This window comes from Mytilus galloprovincialis, chromosome 5, assembly GCF_965363235.1.
Source record: "Mytilus galloprovincialis chromosome 5, xbMytGall1.hap1.1, whole genome shotgun sequence".
Lineage (NCBI taxonomy): Eukaryota > Metazoa > Mollusca > Bivalvia > Mytilida > Mytilidae > Mytilus > Mytilus galloprovincialis.
Window position 1 is genome coordinate 43,415,214 of NC_134842.1, and position 21,688 is coordinate 43,436,901.

The 21,688-nt window shown below is 32.1% G+C and overlaps 1 protein-coding gene and 1 long non-coding RNA gene across 2 annotated transcripts in view; one reads left to right on the forward strand and one right to left on the reverse strand.

The window, feature by feature from the left end:
* LOC143075867 (uncharacterized) overlaps positions 1 to 21,688 on the reverse strand; it is a 68,153-nt gene that overhangs the window by 23,266 nt on the left and 23,199 nt on the right. The window lies entirely within an intron of this gene.
* The window catches only part of LOC143075865 (uncharacterized), a 34,069-nt gene continuing 19,209 nt past the window's right edge, over positions 6,829 to 21,688 (forward strand). The window contains exon 1 of the mRNA XM_076251451.1: positions 6,829 to 6,989. The gene's annotated coding sequence lies outside the window, so the exon portion shown is untranslated. The remainder of the gene's footprint in view (positions 6,990 to 21,688) is intronic.

Genomic DNA, 21,688 nt, shown 5'->3' on the forward strand with positions numbered 1-21,688 from the left:
TAAGTGAAAAAATATTAGGTTACGATCTACATCTTTAGAATAAAACTAAATTGAAAATTCAAATGACACCCCCCCCCCCTAAAAAAACAACAACAAAAAAAAACACACACACATAAATAAAATGTGGTTTTGCATGCTCTCTCTTCATTCCTTAATTCGGTTTTGTACGACTTTGCCCCCCGCAGAGCTATAGAAAAACAGTACAATAACGGGTGTTACACGGACTCTTTTTAGATGATACACGGACTCTTTTTAGTTGTTACACGGACACTTTTTATGAATAGAATCACTCGTGCATGATCAGTGAGTTCATGGGCACTTTAACTTTCAATTAGATTTGAACGTTTTGGTTCACCGACTTATTTCCTGTCTTTTTATTGAGCAAAATATTTACGTTAGCATCAATATCTTTTTTCAAACATTTCCAGTAAAATAATATTCATATCAGTACACTAAGGGATTAGACATTTAACTTCAAAAAAAGGGGGGGGGGTATGGCTATCTCCTAAAAAAGATATTTTGATCCCAAATTTTATGAGAAAAAAATTATTATGGTCAAGCAGATAACAATTAATGTTTTGCATGATTCCTAATTTTCCGAATACCGTAAATAGTGCTAATTTAAACAAAAACATTTGGGTGATGGCGTTGAAAAGTAAATAGTTAATATTCTCAAAATAGAACATACCGCCCCCTTTATGAAGCAAAATGTTCGGTCAATAAATGTTTTCTTCAATATATGGATATGAATAGTATTTTGGACAATGCTGAAAGTAAAGAAATGATGATACTGACGTGGATATTTCAATAAAAATAAGACAGGAAATAAGTAAATAAAAATCAAATCTTTTCAAAAGATAAAATCCCTATCAACTCACCAATGCACGATTGGTCCTATAAACAAAAAGTGTTCATGTATAATACACGTCCAAATAAGCAGCAAATCTAGAAGAAAATCATTCAACTTAGTCATCAATTTTGGGCGGTAAGCTGCGATTGGATCATAATGTAACACGTGTTTATTACCGATCAACACTTGCAGATCTAGAGACGAGCATGAATTTAAAAAAAAATTAAAGTACATTGTATATGCCTGAATATAATATAAAGACAAAATCCATTTTTTCATAAACATTTCATTCACTAATGAAGAAGGAAATTCATTCTTTTGATCCCGAATTTATATCAGTGGCGAATCCAGGTCCAAATCCAGGACAAAACAGGGGGAAGGGGGCCAACTTTATGTCTCCATTTAAATGCATTGATCATGCAAAAAAGGGGTGTTCCAACCCCGGGACCCCCCACCACTGAATATTAAATTCATATATTTGGCAACAAACGCGCGATTTTTACAATTTTTTTTAAGGGGGGATGGGGGATGGAATGGCACATCCTGCATTTTTTCATAAAAAAAAAAGATCACAGCCTGTTATTTTTAAAATGAATTAGCCCCCCTCCCCCTCCCCGCTTTCCATTTCATCCATAAAAATCAAACGTTATCCTACTTACCACTAAAATATTTCTTTAATACACTACTTTTTTTACGAAGTTGCATTTTAAAAAGTTTTAATGTACAACATTCATCTTTTACTTGAAACGGTTCTTTTTTATCAAATTATTAGATTCCTGATTTTTTTTTCTTGAAAAAAAAATCTCGATTGAAGGGAAATGAAAAAAAAAGGTGTTTATACTATAACTTACATTTACTGCTTTATGGCTATCTAAATTTCTCAAATGTTTCGTCTTGCAAAATTTATTATTACTTTCTTGAAACGTCGTACAAGTCAGATAAAAAACAAAAGTAACAAAAGAAACAGGCCGGTAACAACCAGCCGAATAGTTTTTCTGCACTTGTAGTCAGGTCAAGGTCCTCGGCTATCGCCTCGGACCTTGACCTGACTACTCGTGCAGAAAAACTATCCGGCAACGGTTGTTACCGGCCTGTTTCTTTGTTACCTTTGTATTTTATCTAATACTTAACTTACGGTGAGACAATTGACGCCGCGCGGTGTATTTTAACAATTTAAAAAGAAAACGTGCACACGTACCGGTTTAACAAAAGAAAAAAAGTTACCATGAATTACATGAGTGTAAAAACTGAGTACTTTTCGGTATACATAACAACGAGATTGGGAAATAGTATATATATAACTAACTACCCACTGTTATCTCTTGATTTGTTGATTATACGTGATTTGAAGAAAATTACGATGATCGTTAATATTTAGCAATAAATAAAGGAATAATTAGTATTTTTCTGATATAGTTATTTAATCAATTAAATTGTAGGTAACCTATTAATGTTCTGCCAAAAACGCATACTTTCGACTGATTTTTAACTATTTTTGAAAATTTAAGGTAGCTCTATAGGTACCTTAGACTTAAGTGTTATCTTAGGCGTTTCCTTAGTATAAGGAGTTTTATGCATACCACTTAAGTTTTGTGGGCGTGACTTAAAACAACTAAGATTTTACTTAGGAAATACTTAGTTTAAGATTTTTTATGCATACCACTTAGATAAAAAGGGCGGAGTTTCCTTAACTTAAGTGTTTTCTAAGGAAAATCTTAACTTAAGTAGCTTTATGCATACGGGCCCAGGACACTATACATCTACTTTGGTTAAAGTTTTTAGAATGTTTAATAATTTACTTATACTATCCTGGATTTGTACCAAACCAAGCTTGTTTATGATTTAAAGCTTGACAATGTGTCTAGAAGGAAATTTTGTTTAAATTTTGTACATGTTTATCCGTATTTTACCTATAAATGGACTAAATTTTTCTTCCAATTAATATTACATACCGCCTACATCTGCACATAAAGTTTTTTTTAACATAGATTCATAAACTATCCTGGATTTTTAACACACTTGGACAGAAGCTTCTTACAATCAAAAGATGGTATCAAGAGGCCTATTTTGACTGATTTTCCCCTCAATTTTGTTGGGCCTACGATTAACAGCAAAAGTAGGCGAGACACGGGTTCCGCGGAAACCGTACGAATTTTTATTACTGTATAGGAATGTTACAGCGTTGATTTCGGGCGCACATCTTTAACAATTGTGCATCTGTCAACGATTTTTACCCGAATAAAAGAATTAGATGTATTTAATTCTTAGAATGTTGCTTTTAACAACTGAAATTTTAAAACAAAAGAAAGTGGAAAAAATTAGGTTAATCTAGTTTAGACCATTTGCTTTTCTGCAAAAGTGGAAAAGGGGGGGGGGTGTAGGATTTTGAAAATAAACAACTCAGCCTTGATAATCACAAAAAAAATGGTTTGTTCTGTGGTAAAATTGAAAATAAAATATAACTTCCAATGTATTGAAAATAAATAACTCGGCAAGTCATATCAAATTGTTTTTACGTCGATTGTCTTCCAAGAACGACAAAGCCCCTGTTTTTTTTCGGGATCCGTTTTCCTTATTTATTTTTATTTATTTTTTGTCTTTGTAATTTGTTTGTCATTTTAATTGTGTTTTATCTGTTCCAATGTTTGTCTTTTGTTTATTGATTAAACTTCTATGCGTTCATTTTGTAATTTTTTTTTAGACTTGGTCTTGAGTTTTATTATTTTATGCACTTTTCTAGCTAATTTTACAACTTAACTAGACCTACTTTAAATTGTATCTCAGTTAGTAGCTACATCAAGTTGTAATTGAAATGAATTATAAAAACTTACTAGACATAGTTTATCACTGATAATCAGCCCCCTCTTATCTTAATTTAAAAAATAACTACATAATTTACAGGTATAAAATATTAAATTTCTGAAGTTTTTGCTTTGAGACCAATATATTGTCCAAAATTATAAAAACATTATTTGCGTTTTCATATTAATGAAAGGGTCTAGGAAACGCCAAGAAAGCATTTTGTTCATTTGTTTTAATATAGCTTCTTGGGTCATTCAGCAGCTCAAACATTCCTTCGTTAATTTTTTACACTCGCTCTGCTAATCGAAAATATGTTTGGCAATACTTAATAAGAGGCGTGTTACAGTCCAACTTTAATATCGTATATGTATGCAATACATGTTACTTTGTATATGCAGTCAGAAATGAATCAGCTCTGAAGATTCATTTCTGCAGATGACGATGATTTATTCTGATTCAATGGTACATAATGACTTGATTATACCTGTATTATTTTATTTTATTTATAAAGAATAAAAAGAATGAAATTAAAATTTGTATGTTTTTTTTAAATATTACAGAATGATGTAGTTATGAAATTAAATAATAATCGGTCCCTTGTTTTAATAAAAATGAAAAATCTTGCTTCAACAGCGCAGAAAATAAATAATCGATCAAAAAGAAATCCTCCTGACAACCCAACCAACGTGAATATCAAATGATCGTTCTCTACAGCTATCTACATAATACTTCTTAACTTCAATATGTTGAAGATTACAAGAAGGCACATGCTATGGAAACAAATTAAAACTAAACATATTTACAATAATTGCAGGAATTTTTTATTTTTTTTTTTTTTTTTTTTTGTATATAGTTAAAACATGGTTTGATTTAGCAATACATATGTGGTTTTGCATCAGACTTAAAAGCTTCTAAGTCTGGGCTACAGGCTACTTGGTATGGTAGGGTATTCCACAACCTTATTGTTCTAGGAAAAAATGAATATAAATGATAGTTTGTGGGAGAGAATGGCTGTATAAATGTATGTTCTTTGGATGGTATAAGGTATGTATTTACTGGGATGGAGACTAATTGGTGTTGAATTTTGTATATTAGCATGGTGACGGATGCAAGATTATGGCATGGCCCGAGAACAGACCCTTGGGGAACGCCTGACAATACAGGACAACTATTTGATGTGTGACTGTCAACCACCACTTTTTGTGATCTATGCGATAACCATGCCTCTATCCAATTTGTTGTTTGGTTATTTATTCCCATGCGTTTCAGTTTTAGGATAAGTCTTTGGTGGTCCACCTTATCAAACGCTTTTGAGAAATCCATGACAACTATACGTCAGTTTGTTTACCGTTTGCCATATAATCAAGTATTTGCTGTGTAAAAGTTAAAAGTTGTGTTTCACAGCTAACTTTTGATCTAAAACCATGCTGCAGTGGATATAGTAAATCGTAAATGTCTAGATGTTTCATTATGGAATCAGGATGATACAATTATATATTCTAGTGATTTACTAAGGATACAGGTTAGAGAGATGGGCCTGTAGTTTTCAGGTTTAGATTTTGCTCCCTTTTTGAAAACTGGTGTAACCAAGGCCTCTCTCCAGTCGTTTGGTACTGTGCCTGTATTTGCTGATGAATTAAACAAGTCAGATATTATAGGTGAGATTCCATGATGAACTTCTTTTAGAAAATGAGGTGATATTTTGTCTGGACCAATTGCTTTTGATGGGTTTAAGTTTTTTAGTAATTTAGATGTTCCTTCTGGGGTGATGTTTATTTGCTTCATTTCAAATTTATGTGTTGCTGATTTTAATGATTTTAGTTCACAAATGTGAGATAATTTCAAAGGTTTAGGTGTGGTAAATGCTGAGTGAAACTGCTGGTTTAGTGCTTCAGTCTGATTTTGGGGGTTTGTTTTTGTGATACCATTTACCTTTAGTGGTGATACACCTATATTTTCACTTTTTTGTTTTTTTATGAATGACCAAAATTTTTTGCTTGGTTTACTGTCTTTCAGTTTACTATCTTCGATTATAATGTTTTCTATGTAGTTCCAATATGATGTTCTAAGCTTTTGTTGTACTTTGTGTTTTAAGGATCGGTGCTTTTTGATAGTATCCGATTTTTTATCTGATTTTGTTGCCGTTATTTTCTTATGTATTCTGTCTCTTTTACTTATTAGTCTCTTTATTTCTGGTGTTAGCCAAGGAATATCTTGTTTTTGTTTCATTATTTTTGATGGAATATTTTTGTCTGTTATTTCTTGTATTTTGTTTTTGATCAGTGTCCACTTTTCTTCTGTGGTGTTATTAGTTAGTGTTAGAGAAAAGTATTCGTCTTGGAATTTTTTTACTTCTGTGCGTATTTTGTCCCAGTCGGCTTTTTTGTATTGACTTATTTTTCTTGGTGTTTTATTTTTTCTACCTACTGTGATGTTCATTTCGTGGAAGACAATGTCATGGTCTGATGTTCCGAGACTTGGTAGTGTTTTAATGTTTTGTACAAGTGAAGGCTGGTAAAGGTAAAACAGATCTAGTGTGTTTTCCTGTCTTGTTGGTAAATGTACAACCTGTTCAAGATTATGATCATTCATGATATCAAAAAAATTATTATATGTATTTGTAAATTTACAATTTGGTTTTAGTTCTTGTTTAACCCATTCATATTTAGGGAGGTTGAAATCTCCAAGAAGCCAGATATTATACTGTGTGTTGGTATTCTCTGTAATGATCTGCTAAGTTCAGCGACACTTTCAGTGTCGTTTTCCTGTGGTTTATAATAACCTCCAATGTAGATTGATTTTACTCCAATTATATCTAATTTTGCCCATAGTCCTCTTGAATCAAGCTAAAACAAAATTTTGCTTTGATTCCTTCCGTTACAACACAAAAAACAGATTTTTATTTATTGCAAGATGACTTTTTTGTCATAATTATTTAGACTATTTTCTCAGAAATAAAGCAGGGAATTGCAATAATCCATGTACATGATTTTTGAAACAAATTATGTTTTTGTAAATATGCTAAAAAATTATTAACGTTCGTTGTTCATTTATTATGTTGTTTTCTTTTGGGTTTAAAATTTATTTTATGGCTAGATGATTCGATGCAGATATTGATATCCCAAGTGACACAAGTCTGTAAACCGGAAATGTAGGATTTTATTTAGGATGTAAGCTAAAGACCGAAAAAATCAAGGTAGCGTCATATGGAAATCAACAATCATCTATCGTTTTGAACACTATAATAACAGTCTAAACATGCCAAAGAAGACAATGTGCAAGGACCTTTCAAAATGTTTTATGAGCTCCTTTTTGAACATTTGATTACTAGGAAAGGGTAAGTGAAGAATCCCACTTCATTTAGAAAGAATTTTTTTAACAATACACCAAAACATGATTAAGATTTATTCAACACAAAAAAAAATGCTGTCTCACTTTATTTTGAGACAATGACATCAAATATAAGAATACACTTGCCAAAACTTGATTACAAAGCTATATTTATTAAACACAAAACCAATTAAAATGGTGCGCGAACATGTAGGGTGCAAACGGACTTTGGGTCCGAACTTGTCCAAATAATTATGACGTCTGACAAGGCTATTTTAATTTTTTTCTGGGACGCCTTCCTACAACTTCGTAGGAAGGCGTCCCAGAAAAAATTTAAAATAGCCTTGCCAGATGTCATTATGTGTGCAAAAGTGAAAGGGGACGTGAATGGGCTCGAACAGACCCAGATGTTTTGTGGGTCAGACAAGGTTTTACTGCCAATGGCGATCGCTATCCTGGTTTTTTTTATAATAATAATAATAATAATTCTTTATTTAAAGAGGGTTACACAGTTAGCAATGGTTAGCTATAAAGCTAATCTTCCCTGAGGCCCTCATGGAATACAATGAAATATAACAAACAATAACAAAATATCAAACAGACACACATACATGAATAATGAACATGATGAAATAAAAAATTGTCATGAAGTATACAATTCATGCAATTCTCAAAACAGGTAAAACAGGTATATATATAGGATAGTGATCGCCATTGACAGTAAAACCTTGCCTGGGGGGTTGTTTAGAAATCAGGGTACCTGTTCGCCCTGATACCTGTTTGCCCAGGCTTGAACATTCGCCCTGATTTTTAATTTATTCTAATTGTTGTCTACATGTAGTTGCATTATTTTAATTGAACAAAATACAATGTATGTTAAAGTTTTTTGAAAAATTGACAGAATATTTATATTGCCGCAATCAATTTCTCATTTTCCCTTTGATTTGCAGAGTAGAATACTGGAATACAATGTATTTATCTTTGTTGATATTTGTTAACAAATAATTGTATTCAGTCAAGATTTTACGATTGTATGCAGTATGACTAGTCTTAGAGTATAAATAAATGAACTTGTAAATTTATCCCTTTCATCAGTCAGGGGACTTACTTAAATGAGTGATTTTCTAAATCACTGATTCAAGTAACATTATTTCCATAAAGGTTGGAATTAGGAGTTGTCTTTCTTTAATAATCACCTATTTAAGTAGTACCAATAATCACTAGAAGAAGTGATTAAATTTTACTGAAGCTTTAAATATAGAATACTAATGATCCAGGGACTAATTATGTTTCTAAACTTATCAGAACCAACATCTGTGTTGTCTAGGATGACCAGGTCATTTCAGGTGATGACCTTGTACTGAATCTAGGATAATGACATAAAAATCACTTGTTTAAGTATCATACTTCAATTTCCTTCCCAAAAATCACTTCTTTAAGTATCATTTTTTTAATAACTCCCACTAATTTCAACACCCCCCCGAACAGTGAAATTTTTATCGCGAACAGTAGAATTTTATTACATAATCTGAAGGATGAAACCTTGAACTTTACAGGAAAAATACTCCCACTGCTGGGAAAAATCTGTGAAGAAAGTATCAGTTCATTATGTAAAGCCATTATTACAGCATTTTTTTTAACTAAAATAGAATTTGCAGCTAAATGATAGCATCAAAGGCATAAACCTTGCTACTTAAAAGAAGCAAAAAATACTTTTTTTTCAATTTTACTAATGAAAAGATATTATTTAAACCTATGTGTTTAAAATTTTGGTAAAACTACAAAATCACAATATGAGACAAAACTTCAAATTTGCTACTCAAATAAGTGATTTAAAAATCACTTATTTCAGTAAGTCCCCTGACTGTTCATAATTTACAGTTCGTACATTGTACATCATTGATTTCATTAATTTCAAGCTGAATATTTTATCAAAACAAAATGTTTGTTTTTTTATTATTAATCTATCAAAAAACAAGTATCACATGTACAATAATCAGTTATCCAAATTATTTTGTCATTGAACAATTAATGATCCTTAACAAGCCATAAACATGATAAACTTTTAGATATTTTAATGTTTCTATAAATTTCAAGAACATACATGTCAGATATACATGTACAAACATTGATATATATCATAGAAATATCTGAATAAGTTTATTTAACTTTAATGCCCTGAATATTATTTTTAAAGTAGGGCGAACGGACTCTATGGGCAAACAAACTCAAAGTGAACGGACCTAAGAAGAACATGTTATTAGTGCGAACGGTCCTGATACCATTGTTCAGTGGTTCAGACGAGATTTTACTGTCAATGGCGTTGCTATCAATCGTATTGTAATAGATAGAGACCGCCATTAAGTTGTTTTGTATAGGATAGCAACTCCCATGAAGGTGTTTTATATAGGATAGCAACCGCCATTGAGGTGTTTTATATAGGATAGCGACCGCCATTGAAGTGTTTAATATAGGATAGCTTCTGCCATTGACAGTAAAACCTTGTCTGACCCACTTTACATTAACAACCCCTGTGCTCAAAGCCACAGGGGCAAAAATCCCACATTTATATATAAGAAGAAGAATCCGAATCTGAACAGACAACCACAAATATTAATATTATCCAGAACATACTTTAGTTTTTTTTTTTTTTTGAGAAAATAACTAATACGCAGATGATAGAGGCAGTGAGATGTAAGAGTAATGAGATGTTGAAGAATAGAATGTCTGATAAATGGGATGTAGGAATAATGTTTTGTTGGAATAGTGGGATGTTAGAATAGTGGTATGTCAAGAGTAAAGAATGTCAGAGAAAGGGGATGTCAGAATAATGGATTGTCAGAATAGGTATAGTAAACGGTTGGGTCGCCCTGATTACATGTTGGCCCTGGGTCAGTTCACCCTGAGATCGTTCGCCCAGCTGTCACCATCAAATTCGAAATTTTCCTTTCCAAATCCTTTGAACTTAAAAGTTTTAACAATGACATGCCTTTTTTGTTGTGTTACTTGTGAATAACTAATTATATATGTATGATTTGATACCCGATCTTATTGAACCCCTGAGGTCAATGAAACTGTTAGAAGATTTTAAATCTACCTTTATTGCTATAATAAACTGACACATCTTCAGCAATATAGCTTTCCATCTACTCCTAGATATTGGCATTTTTTTCTCACAATCAACAATACATCACACTAGATATAGTAGAGACCATACCTTTTTGGCTAACAATTCAAAAATAATTTAAAGGAAAGAATATCATTTTTTTCCGCCAAGGACTCATCAGTGAACAATCTATAAAGCTAGAAGAATCTTAGATAAATTTCGCCTAACCGTCAGATGCCGTTTTATCCTGGGAATATTTTTTTCAAATTTAACGGAAAATCCGTGACACTCTGGTTTACTTTTTCTCTTTTTTTGTTTTTGAAGCACATGTCTATTGTATAAATCTATGTAATAATTAAGGGGTTTGGTAGTGTTTATTGTCCTTTAACTGTTGAAATTGTTAATCTTACAATTTTGAAAAAAAAAGTTACCCACATCTGAAAATAAAGTTACGGACAGGCTGATTATTTTTAACTTATAAGTTACGGACATCTTAATATGCATTTTTTTAAAGTTGGCCTTGTGCTAAAGTGAAGTAAAAATTAACGAATTTGAAGTGATGGTAGGTGATTTCTATTATTCAAAAATCCTATCAATATTTACATAGATCATGAAAAACGTTGCAAAAAGTATATTTCGTATCAACTGTCATCTCAACGAGTTAAGAGTCCGCCATCTTGGGCTGTGGGTAACTTAAGTTACCCACGGCCGTTTAAGCACAGTGTACATGTAACATGTTTAATATTACATTTCATTCCTCATACAGGGTACAAGTTAACTCAGCACCTGCATATTTATATACATGTACATTTTGTACATGGACCATAATTTGCTATTGGGCTCGTTTCCTATAACTATAGAAAAGTGATAAAATTGTGAATTACTGTAAGAAAAGGCTTACAAGACAAATCGGCACCCAGACAAATCGGCACCCAAGTCCGAAGACATTTCGGCATCCATTTTGGACATTTCGGTATCCGCACAAATCGGCACCAAGACAATCCGGCACCTCGTTTTTAAAAATAAATTTATTATAAAAAATTAAAGAATTGTTGCCTAGATATTATAATTTGTATATAAAATATGCATTACAAAAAGAATAATCATCATTTAATTAAGCTCTCAAAGATTATGTACGAATAAACATAATTTAATTAAATCATAATTGATTGTTAGATATGTTGTTGATAGTTGTTGTTTGAATAAACATTATTAAATTGAATCATAATTAAATCATAATTAATTGTAGTTATGCATCAATCAGTATGTTATGTTTAAATCTAACAATTCCTCAATAGAGATCAAAAGTGTATAGCTTGTGTTTGCAGCTTGTGTTCTCGTTTGATCCTTACATCTGTTAAGACAACACAATACTTGAAAACAATATTTTATTGTTTTAATATTAAAAGCCTTAAACATAACAGCGTGTGCAAGCCATAATGAGTAAATTCCTAGAAAGGTATATAAAGGTCAACACTTCTGGGATGCTCTTTCTAACACAATGTCAGACGACAGTTGTATACAGTGCCAAAATGTTGTGCGCCCTAGACAAGAAGCTTTGCAATGTGATGGGTGTCAAAAGTGGCAACATAGAACATGCAACAGTGGTAAGTGGCTTTTAAATATTTTCCCACCAGAGCATATCCCAGACACCTTCCGTCAGCTAGACGAGAAAGCCGACCATCCAGGTGTCCAGAAGGTAATGGACTACATCTACAAGACGTGGATACGCAACAGTGTGTTTGACATAGACTACTGGTGTGTTTTCATGTCCTCCATCCGTACCAACAATGATGTCGAGGGGTGGCATAACAGTGTCAACACCAGAGTATGCACCAGAGGACCAGTGCCTTTCTATTCCTTGGTTACCGAACTGTTTAAGCGTCCGATATTCCTCTACAGCTGAAGTTAGTGTCTGAAGGCAAGCTCCAAAGGTACCAGCGCAAACAGAGTAGACAGACCCAGGGCCGTCTTTTTGCTTTGTGGGACGAGTATTGCAATAACAGCATCTCCGCGTCTAGACTCCTTAAGGAGTGTGCCAGTGTTTACGGACCACCACCAAAGTGACTTTGAGTGTTAAGACTTATAGATAGTGCTTGTTTATATGTTATGTTATGATTTCAGTATTTAACCTTTGTGTTCATACCTATAGTATGCTTTTGACCTAGTTTATCATGTTTATTACAACCATGAACCATGCTTTTAGTGCTTCAATTTGTGCTGTGTATTATGTGTTGTATTGTTAAAAATGTTTTGTATGTCGGTTAAAAATATACTTTGCAGACTCTAAATACAGCTTATTTATTATTATTTATTATTTATTACATTTATTACATGTATGCATAAACTGTTGAATATAATATATAATAGATATAATAAATAAATATTATTAATATTCTACATGTGTTTTATTGATTTTGGATACAATGGTAACAGAATTATGGATTACATTAAAACTAGTACATGCACATCCCAAGTACATGTGTGGTGAAATCTATAAAGTCAGAAAAAAGAATTCACACAAATAATACACCTATCAAAATGACTAAGCTGCAGTACAATCCTGTGCACAAACAAATAACTAAAAGGAATATACCACTTAATAAGATACATATTCAAAGATTTGTCTGGGTGCCGAACAAATAACTAAAAGGGATAAACCACTTAATAAGATACATATTCAAAGAAACAATGTACAATATTGACAATAATGTTATAAATAGTGCAGGAGACAAATACATAACACTCAAACATAATTTTTGGTTCACTATATATAGATCAAAGATAAATAATTTATAAGGTGCCGATTTGTCTATGTGAGGTGCCGATTTGTCTGGGTGCCGATTTGTCTTTCACGGGTGCCGATTTGTCTTTGGTAGGTGCCGATTTGTCCGGGTACCGATTTGTCTGGGTGCCGAACTGTCTAGAATTCAAAGAAAAGTTGTAACTACATCTAAAGATGCCATTATTTTTATCAACATACAAGTGTATGCTATTCTTCCCTAGAAAAAAAATTTAAATATACAAATATCCAAGTTTCTACAACCGTATTTTTGTGTCGTTCCTCGCGTTACTTTTTGTTTCCGAAGAGCATAACGCTGACTGATTTATAGATAATCGTCACCGGCAAATTCGTAACTTTTGCTTTCAAATAACAAAGAACATTGACCAATAAGAATAGTCAGAAGAAAATGCCGAGAACTATAAGTATTTATGTAGCAGATGTAAGAACAGTGGCGTGACTTTTGTGTCCGATTTCGTAACGCAAATTTTAGATGATGTAATCTGCTTTGTTGTAATAGAATTCTTAAAAACAATACACTGAAAAAAATACCTAGTAATCTCTACTAGGTAAACTAGTAAACTTACTGTCCATGAGATTACTAGGCCAGAAGTATATTTACTAGCCTACCTAGTAACTATACTAGGCCATCAAAGTAAATTTACTAGGCTACTTAGTAATTACACTAGGAGTCCCTAGTAATTTTGCTAGACTGCTTGGTGACTTTACTAGTCTGAATAAGTAATTTTACTACCTTTTAGTAACATAACTAGGTCCTCCTAGTGGCAAATACATGGTAAGACTAGTGATTCTACTAGCTTCAAGTAACTCTACAAACATTTCCTAGTAGGAATACCTCCTTCAGCTAGTAACTTTACTAGCTATAAGTACTTGTACCAGGTCACCCTTGTGTGGTACGTTTTCGTACCTACATGTAGCAATGTTACTTGATTAAGGATTCTTTTTTATTTTGATGTGTATGCATAGTTTCATAGCAGTGCAATTTCTTATAGCTATTTCTCTATTGTACTGGTACAAAGTTCAAAATGATAAATCCAATTTTTTTAATCAGGGGGACTGCCATAAAAGGGGCTCACTCAAGTCATAGTTAAATTTTTCACTGTATAATCAATTAAATTTTTCCCATGAAAGGGGCCTAAGGACCCCTAAATCCATCACTCAGTAAAATCATCAGGAAGCTTCTTGGTAGTTACATGTGTTTGTGATCTTTCAATTCAGGAAACACAATGACAATAGCAATAATTGTGAAAGATAAATATACAACAATGACCTGAAAAGACTAGCAAAAACATCAGCAATAGGTCACAATATCCTCAATATGAATTGACTTTCAATGTATACTTTGGTTGCAAATGAATGCAGATAAAAATGTGTTGCATCTATAGTGATAATTGACCTTCAATGTCAATAAAGACAAAACTATTTCTTTTCACTCCTTGTTCTTGTTGTTTTCTCTTTCACACATTTTCACTTAAATTTCGCCATGTTAGGCCTGAAAGCTTTACAGTTACCTAACTAAATTTTTCAGTGTGTGAGGTTCAGCAAAATAATATTAAAGATAAATCCTACATATTTTATTTACATAAGATGCATAACATCAGAACTGTAAAATACAAAGTAGTTAATTTCAAGTATAGAAAAAGGTGTCCAACCAACAACAAATAGGTAACATGTTCTCAATTTACTTCAAAGTAACCATTTAAAATCATGTTTCAAAACCATTAATAAGCTGTAGTACCCTAATCAATATTAACAATATTTCATACATGTACATGTATTTAGAATATTCAGTTTACAATTCTAAAGTTATTTCGATGAAAAAAATTTAAAACGTCAGTTTATGTAATAAATTATAACCTATCTAGTTATTGCACGGCCCCTGTTTAAATCAATCAGCTCTCCCTGCAAAAGCAAAATGAATAAACTCTCCGACGAATAGTTATTTAAAAAAAAAGTTATTTTATGTCGTCCTACTTCAAAGTTTACATTTTAAAACACTTAGAAGTAAAAATTAAATTGTCAGGAAGTAAGTATACAGATTGTACCTAACAGTTTATAACTTTATAAAGCATGATCACTTATCATTTTTTAAAGCACTGTTAATTTTAGTTTGAGCAAACAGATCCAACTCAATGTCACCCCTCTAGAGCACCAGGATCTAAAAACATGTCACCCATCTCATATTGCACTAGGATCTAAATCATTTTCACCATTTGCTCTTACATTTTTTATATTATGAAACTTTGTTTTATCTTATTTTGACCGTAATAAACTTGAACAGGCCTAGGTCAAAACTGATTTTATAGTCTTAATCTATTGAATTCTAATATTGGCTTGTATCAGTTTTTAGATGAATGAATAAGTTGACACAAAAGTTGGTTAACATTTTCACGGAACTGTCATGTATACAGATAACACTTTCTTAAAATTGTTTATACTATACATGTACATGTATGTCATAGATCACAACAAAAACAAATAATCATACTTGTACTGAAACATCAATAGATATAAATATAAATGTTCATTATATAAAACTTTTCATGCTATATGTATCTGCATTGTTATATCGAAGGTCCTGGCTTGAACTTGACGGGAGAGCGGACTCCTATTGAAGGCCTTGGTGAGCTGTTTTGAAGCTCTCAACTGACTTAGCACACTATGTCTTCTTTCAATGAATCTCAGTTTTGACAAAGAATGTGTTTTTAAATTGCTCGTTTTCACAGTTTGTTGTTTAAATAGCCTTAACCAAATTTATAAATTATCACTTTCAAAGTCTGCAAAGCGTATATGTCGGCTTGATGTTCCTTTTTGGTAAAGATTGCTTGTTACCAATAATTTGTCAGGTTTGGATAGCTGGGACCATACCCTCAACCACTTTGTACGGTAATACTAGTCTTTGGCTTGTTCTTGTGAATTGCAGGTTTTTCAAGTTCCAGTAAGTGTAGCATGTTGGTGGTCGATCCTTCTTGTCTAAATTTATCATCCCCTGTGATTTTTTCAGAACCTGAAATTATACAAAAATCCATAATAAAACTACATGTAGTGTTGTCAATATTAATTAATATAGATTAACTAGAACTCTACTGTCAATTTCGACTAATACATTGTATTTAAAAAACTATATTTCACTTTGTTTCTTATGTGTAATAGGTGAGTCATCATGTCAGACATATATAGATACACACTGAACATTTATGTGCTTTTTTTTTTGTTATAGCTTTTTTATGCAATTGCATACAAGTATATGTAATATGTATGCATTAATATTAAATCTATAATTATACTGCTATACAGAGAGTTAAAAGCTTTTTTATGCAATTGCATACAAGTATATGTAATATGTATGCATTAATATTAAATCTACAATTATACTGCTATACAGAAAGTTAAAATACTGGCAAAAACAATAATTATCCCAGAGCCATGTTTAAAATATACTTTTATATAAATATTTTCATATTTAATTTAAAAAACATTTAAGTTACACCCTTTCTAATCCAGTGTTGGTAAATTATCCCAACAAAACATTAGTAAATTAGGAAAAATTGTATTAGCCTTTATGAATTTTAACACTTTCTACTTTCGACCTAAAGCTAAGAGACGGTTAGCTTTTTAGAAAAGCTATTACTTGTTTGAAATTATAATGCATTTGTGCACTCATAGTTAAGATGCAAGTGTACACCTACATCGTGTATGTATGTCATCAAGTACATTCTGTAGTGCTTTCAAATGTTTCTCAATTTCATATTTGGTGTGAAAATATTGAAGATATACCATGTATAAGTATTGACTGTGTTAGTTTTGGCAGGTTCAGATTTTTTCACTACATGGGCGCAGCCATATTAATTTCATAACGAGGCGCACTTTAATTATATAATCATAAAACGTTTCGGATTTAAGTTACGGTTTTCTGTGGTGAAATAAAAGGCTTATTAATTAGTTTTCGTATTAAAAAAGAAAAGGTGTTTATATTAGAATAACGAAATCTGGATCTTGTATATCTTAACTTAAATAGATAAAGTTTGCTCCACGTGTCACAAGGTTATCTTGGCCATCTTCTGTAGTACATTTCATTTTACGTGAAAGGCGAGATGCTGTGGTTATTTTTTTGTGAAAACAAGTTAAGACGACAAAATAAAACACAAATTAGTTAAAATACTAACAGCTTTTCAATGAATCAGGCCAGACATCACTCAGGTTCTTTATTCGATTGATTGCGGCCATCACTTCATGTACAACAGAACTTGTCCACGCGAATATGATATCGTCCGGCTGGTTCCTGGTAATACGATGCATCCACGATAGTAAACATACTAGTCTAATTAGTTGTTTGATAATCTACTAGGGACTTTTAATGAAGTACTAGCCAAACTAGTTAAATTTACTAGGTATTTTTTTCAGTGTATGCAAATATGAACTCTCGCGAGATGTTCAAACAGGTAAATCAGAGATGATTTACATTCTTGTTTTGATCTTCGTAATAATTAAGTAAGAAAATGACGTTATCGTTATGCGTTACATTTCACACGAAACAGAAGTCCAGTTATTTATTAAGGTCTTTCCTCTCCGCGAGGAAAGACCTTATTGTTTTTTTTCTCCTGTTTTTTTTTTTTTTTTTTTTTTTTTTTCATCCAGCATTTGTTTAACATGGCCTCCCCTTGTTTCTATTGAAGTTATCAAGACCAAATATGGACCATCGGTAGACCTCATCATGAAGTATTACCAGATGAGGCTGTTAAGAATTTCATCATCCCCTTTAGAAGTTGTCTCCCTTTTATTGGTTTTTTTCGACATGGCCCCCCCCCCCCTCGTTGTTTTTGAAGATCATGACCTTATTTAGACAAAAGTTAGATCTCATCATGATGTGTTACCATATGAGGCTGCTAAGGATTTCATCATTCCCTATGAGAGTTATGTCCCCTTGAAGCAATTTCTTTCTTTTACATTTTTCTCAAAAACTATTCAAGATAGAATCGATTTGAAAACGGCAACATGTACAGGACCACCAGATGGCAATGTTAATTAACATATACAATCATTTTGTTGTTAACCCTTATAAGGAGTTATTTCCCTTGAAAAAATATAAACAATTTTTGAAAAATTGTATCTCGAGAACCGGAAGTCGTAAAGACTTGGGACCTACACCAATAATCTTAAGTTCATGTGACCTTTAATTTGCACCCTAGGTCAAAGGTCACCGAGTGCCAAAAAAAATTACGCTGCAATTTCAAGCTTTCATATTAAGAAAACGATAAGAGTTTGCTGCATACTTACAGCGTATAAAATGTTCCTCTCGACGAGCTCTACATTTTATACTCTGACCTCAAAAGAGTCCGACTGTCTGTTCAAAAGTTACGACGGGATGATTCTTAAAAGTATAGTATTGTGTGTATATCTTTTTAAAGGTAACAGATATCAACCTACTATAAACTGCAAAGATGATAAGTAGTTCAAGACCTTCAATTTGAGGTCAATGTCAGGTCATGATGAAATTTCACCTTGACCTTCATATTTTACTATGACCTTGACCTTGTAATATTTGAAAGGTCAAGTGGTCCTGAGTTGAATGGTGATAGTCCCATGTCTCTACGACTTCCGGTTCTCAAGTTTTGTATTGCATCATATATTTGATGATTAATTGTGACCTTGGTGAACTTTGAAATTGTCCCAATTCTTTTTATATAATGTTGTCCTTCAACTGTAGATCATTTATCATTTAACAGATTTGAGATATCTATTGTCGTTTTAGAGATAATGCAGTTTGAAGTTTTTCGAGCGGAGGCATGTATTTATGAATCATCAAGAGCTTACCACTTAAAATGTTTTAGAAATTGAAGAGGTTGACATACATTGTAGTTATATGTTTGACCAAATACCAAAAACATTCCATGGAAAAAAACACCAAAAAATCAATTTGAAATTTTCAAGTTTTGCATTGACTTTGTAAGCTTCATAACTTCTATTTATATAGTTGATATTGCATCATTGTTTGCACTTTGTCAAATGGGGTCATCTGATATATCAAATTGAAGGTCTTAATAAACTCTACTTTTAAATGAAAATTTTAAACCCCCTTTTCATCCCAGGGGGACGGGTGGGGTCATTTAGTGCAAACATTCAAATTTCTCAGATGGTAAGGTTGTCGCATATCAAATGAAAGAACATAAAGCGTACATTTCAAATTTCAAATTGACGTCTCCCACAAATGGGTTGGATGGGGTCATTGAGTGCAAAAAATAAATGTTCTTTTAAGGTAGGGTTGTTGTATATCAAATGAAAGGTCATGATGTGTACATTTGAAATATCAAATTTCAGACCTCCAAAAATTAGTTGGATGGGGTTATTAAGTGCAAAAATCAAACTATCTAGAACATGGCGTTGTCGCATATGAAATGAAAGCTCATCTACCCTGTGTTACATATATCATACTTCCGATCTCAAAAATGTAGGCGGATGAGGTCATTAAGTGTAAAAAGCGAACAGTTTCAGAAGGTATTGCTTGTCGTATATCAAACGAAAGGTCATACAAAGTACATTACGAAAACATCACTTTTACAGGAAAGACCTTTCAATTGTTTTACAAACAATTGAGATACTAGTTAAAATTGTTTTTGTCCTTAAGTTCTAATCATTTCCGGTGACCGGCGGGTCATACGTGAAACATGTGACTAACATGTGATCACGCCCTTACAGCCGGACATACGATATACTAGTTCTAAACATTGTTTTTGTTTCCAACGGGATGTTAGCAAACATAATCTGTAGACTTGTTTCGACTTGTTTAAAAAAGGAAAATACAATTTTCAAAGAGATTGCGCCGGGGGTCTATTATTTTTTCTATGTGCATAATGTTACATACAATCTTGTGTGAAAATAAATGCCAAATGACTTGACAAAATCGATTTCAGATTTTACCGACGTTTAAACACACTACGTTTCCCAGTAACTATGTAAAGGGTCCTTGGAAAATTCAATCGAAATTACGTCTCTTATCATGGTGCCGATGTTCGTTGGATTGATTTTGCTTCAGCAGTAAATATTACTGGATATTTTAGGTGAATAAAGATAATTAAATGAAAAATGCATGTTAATATACCGTTACACTTGGAATGTACAAAGTTGGTAACTTTGTCACAATTTTTAATTTTTTTTTTATTCATGTTCTGCAAACACTTTTCAGAAACGCAATAAACTTGTCAAAGGAAAAGTAAACTTTTACCAGGCATGACTTGAAAGGAAGTACTTTATTGATTTTAGCCCACTAAAGTAGGTTAAAATGTGGAAACCATGTAGATGGTGTACAGGTCACAAATATCACATGGTGCCTATTTTAAAGATTTTAATTCCAAGTTAAAAGTTTTTTTCTTTACTGGATTTAAAGAATTTTACATTGCCAATGATTTGGAATAAATTTTATATAACTGGAATTTCAAAACCAAATATAAATTTATATATTTTTTGGGCCAAAACAATAAGATACAACGATTATGGTATCCTGTATCAACGAAGAAAATATGGAAAGTTCTGAATAAATTGTACTAATTGTTTTCTAAACAAGCACATATTTAGGAGTTTTATAATACTGTTACATTTAAGATGGATTTTAAGAAAAAGTATACTGTTCAAATTATTTTAAGCAGATTTTGCAATAAAATAAAAATAAAAAAATGCTTTCGGTTTCTTATAATGGTTTCCTGTCACGTTTAAAAAACACTTTAATATAACATTGAAAATAGATTTTAAATATTAACATGAAGCAAGTAACACTAGTAATGGTGTTTATTTATGCCTTTTGAATTATATTGTGCAAAATAAAGAAAATAAAGATTGGTTTCCTGTTTGGTTTCCTGTCACGTAAACGGTGAATCAAAATGTTAATTTTTTCTCGAAAAAACTCGATTGTTCCATTCATACTATTCTAACACCAACACAACCCACAAAATAAAAGTTAAAATTTTAGAACTTATAAAAAAGGATACTAAAAGAAACCAAAGGCCGAATACCAAATTATGGTCCATATCTTAGATTAAAAATCGAGACATAAAGACAGAAACAAATAAAAATCACAACTTACAAACAAAGGCAGGTAGAAATAAGATATTCATTTTGATGTATTACCAATAAACATTTATTACGACGTCGGTCAATATTTGATGATAGATACACCTGAGTATTTATAACAGCACTATGAATGTTGTTTCTCTACATAAAACATTAAAAATCAAAAGTATGTTGAACCACAAAATTAATTTATGTACAAGTATAATACAGCAGTAGATAAAAAATCTTAATATTAAACTGTTTCAATGTTTCAATCATCTACATATACATGATATACCAACCACAATACATAACCATACTCTATCGATGTACTTATCGATTCTTTTACATAAGTCCATTACTTTCAAAGCTGAGCAATGTACTGGTTCGTTCATTTAAATAAGGCAGTTAATGCAAAAGTGTCGAAAGTGGTGGTTTTAAAAAGATCAATCTTATTTGAATCGATCTTTTTTTTGGGTGTAAACGCCTAAATCGATTGCGATCGATCTTTTTTCAGGTGAATGTTATATTAAGATATGAAAATAAAGGTCAGATCGGTTCTGTTTATGTTGCAGGGTAAACTAATTATCGATCTTGATCGATCTTGCTTGTGCAATGTAAATGCGAACTGGTCATTTCAAGATCGATTCAAATAAAGATCAATTCAATTTCGTTGCCAGTGTAAACGGGGTCTATTTCCTTTTGGTAAGGTGCTAAACAAAGTATTCTTTCATGGACATTTTTGCTTACCTGG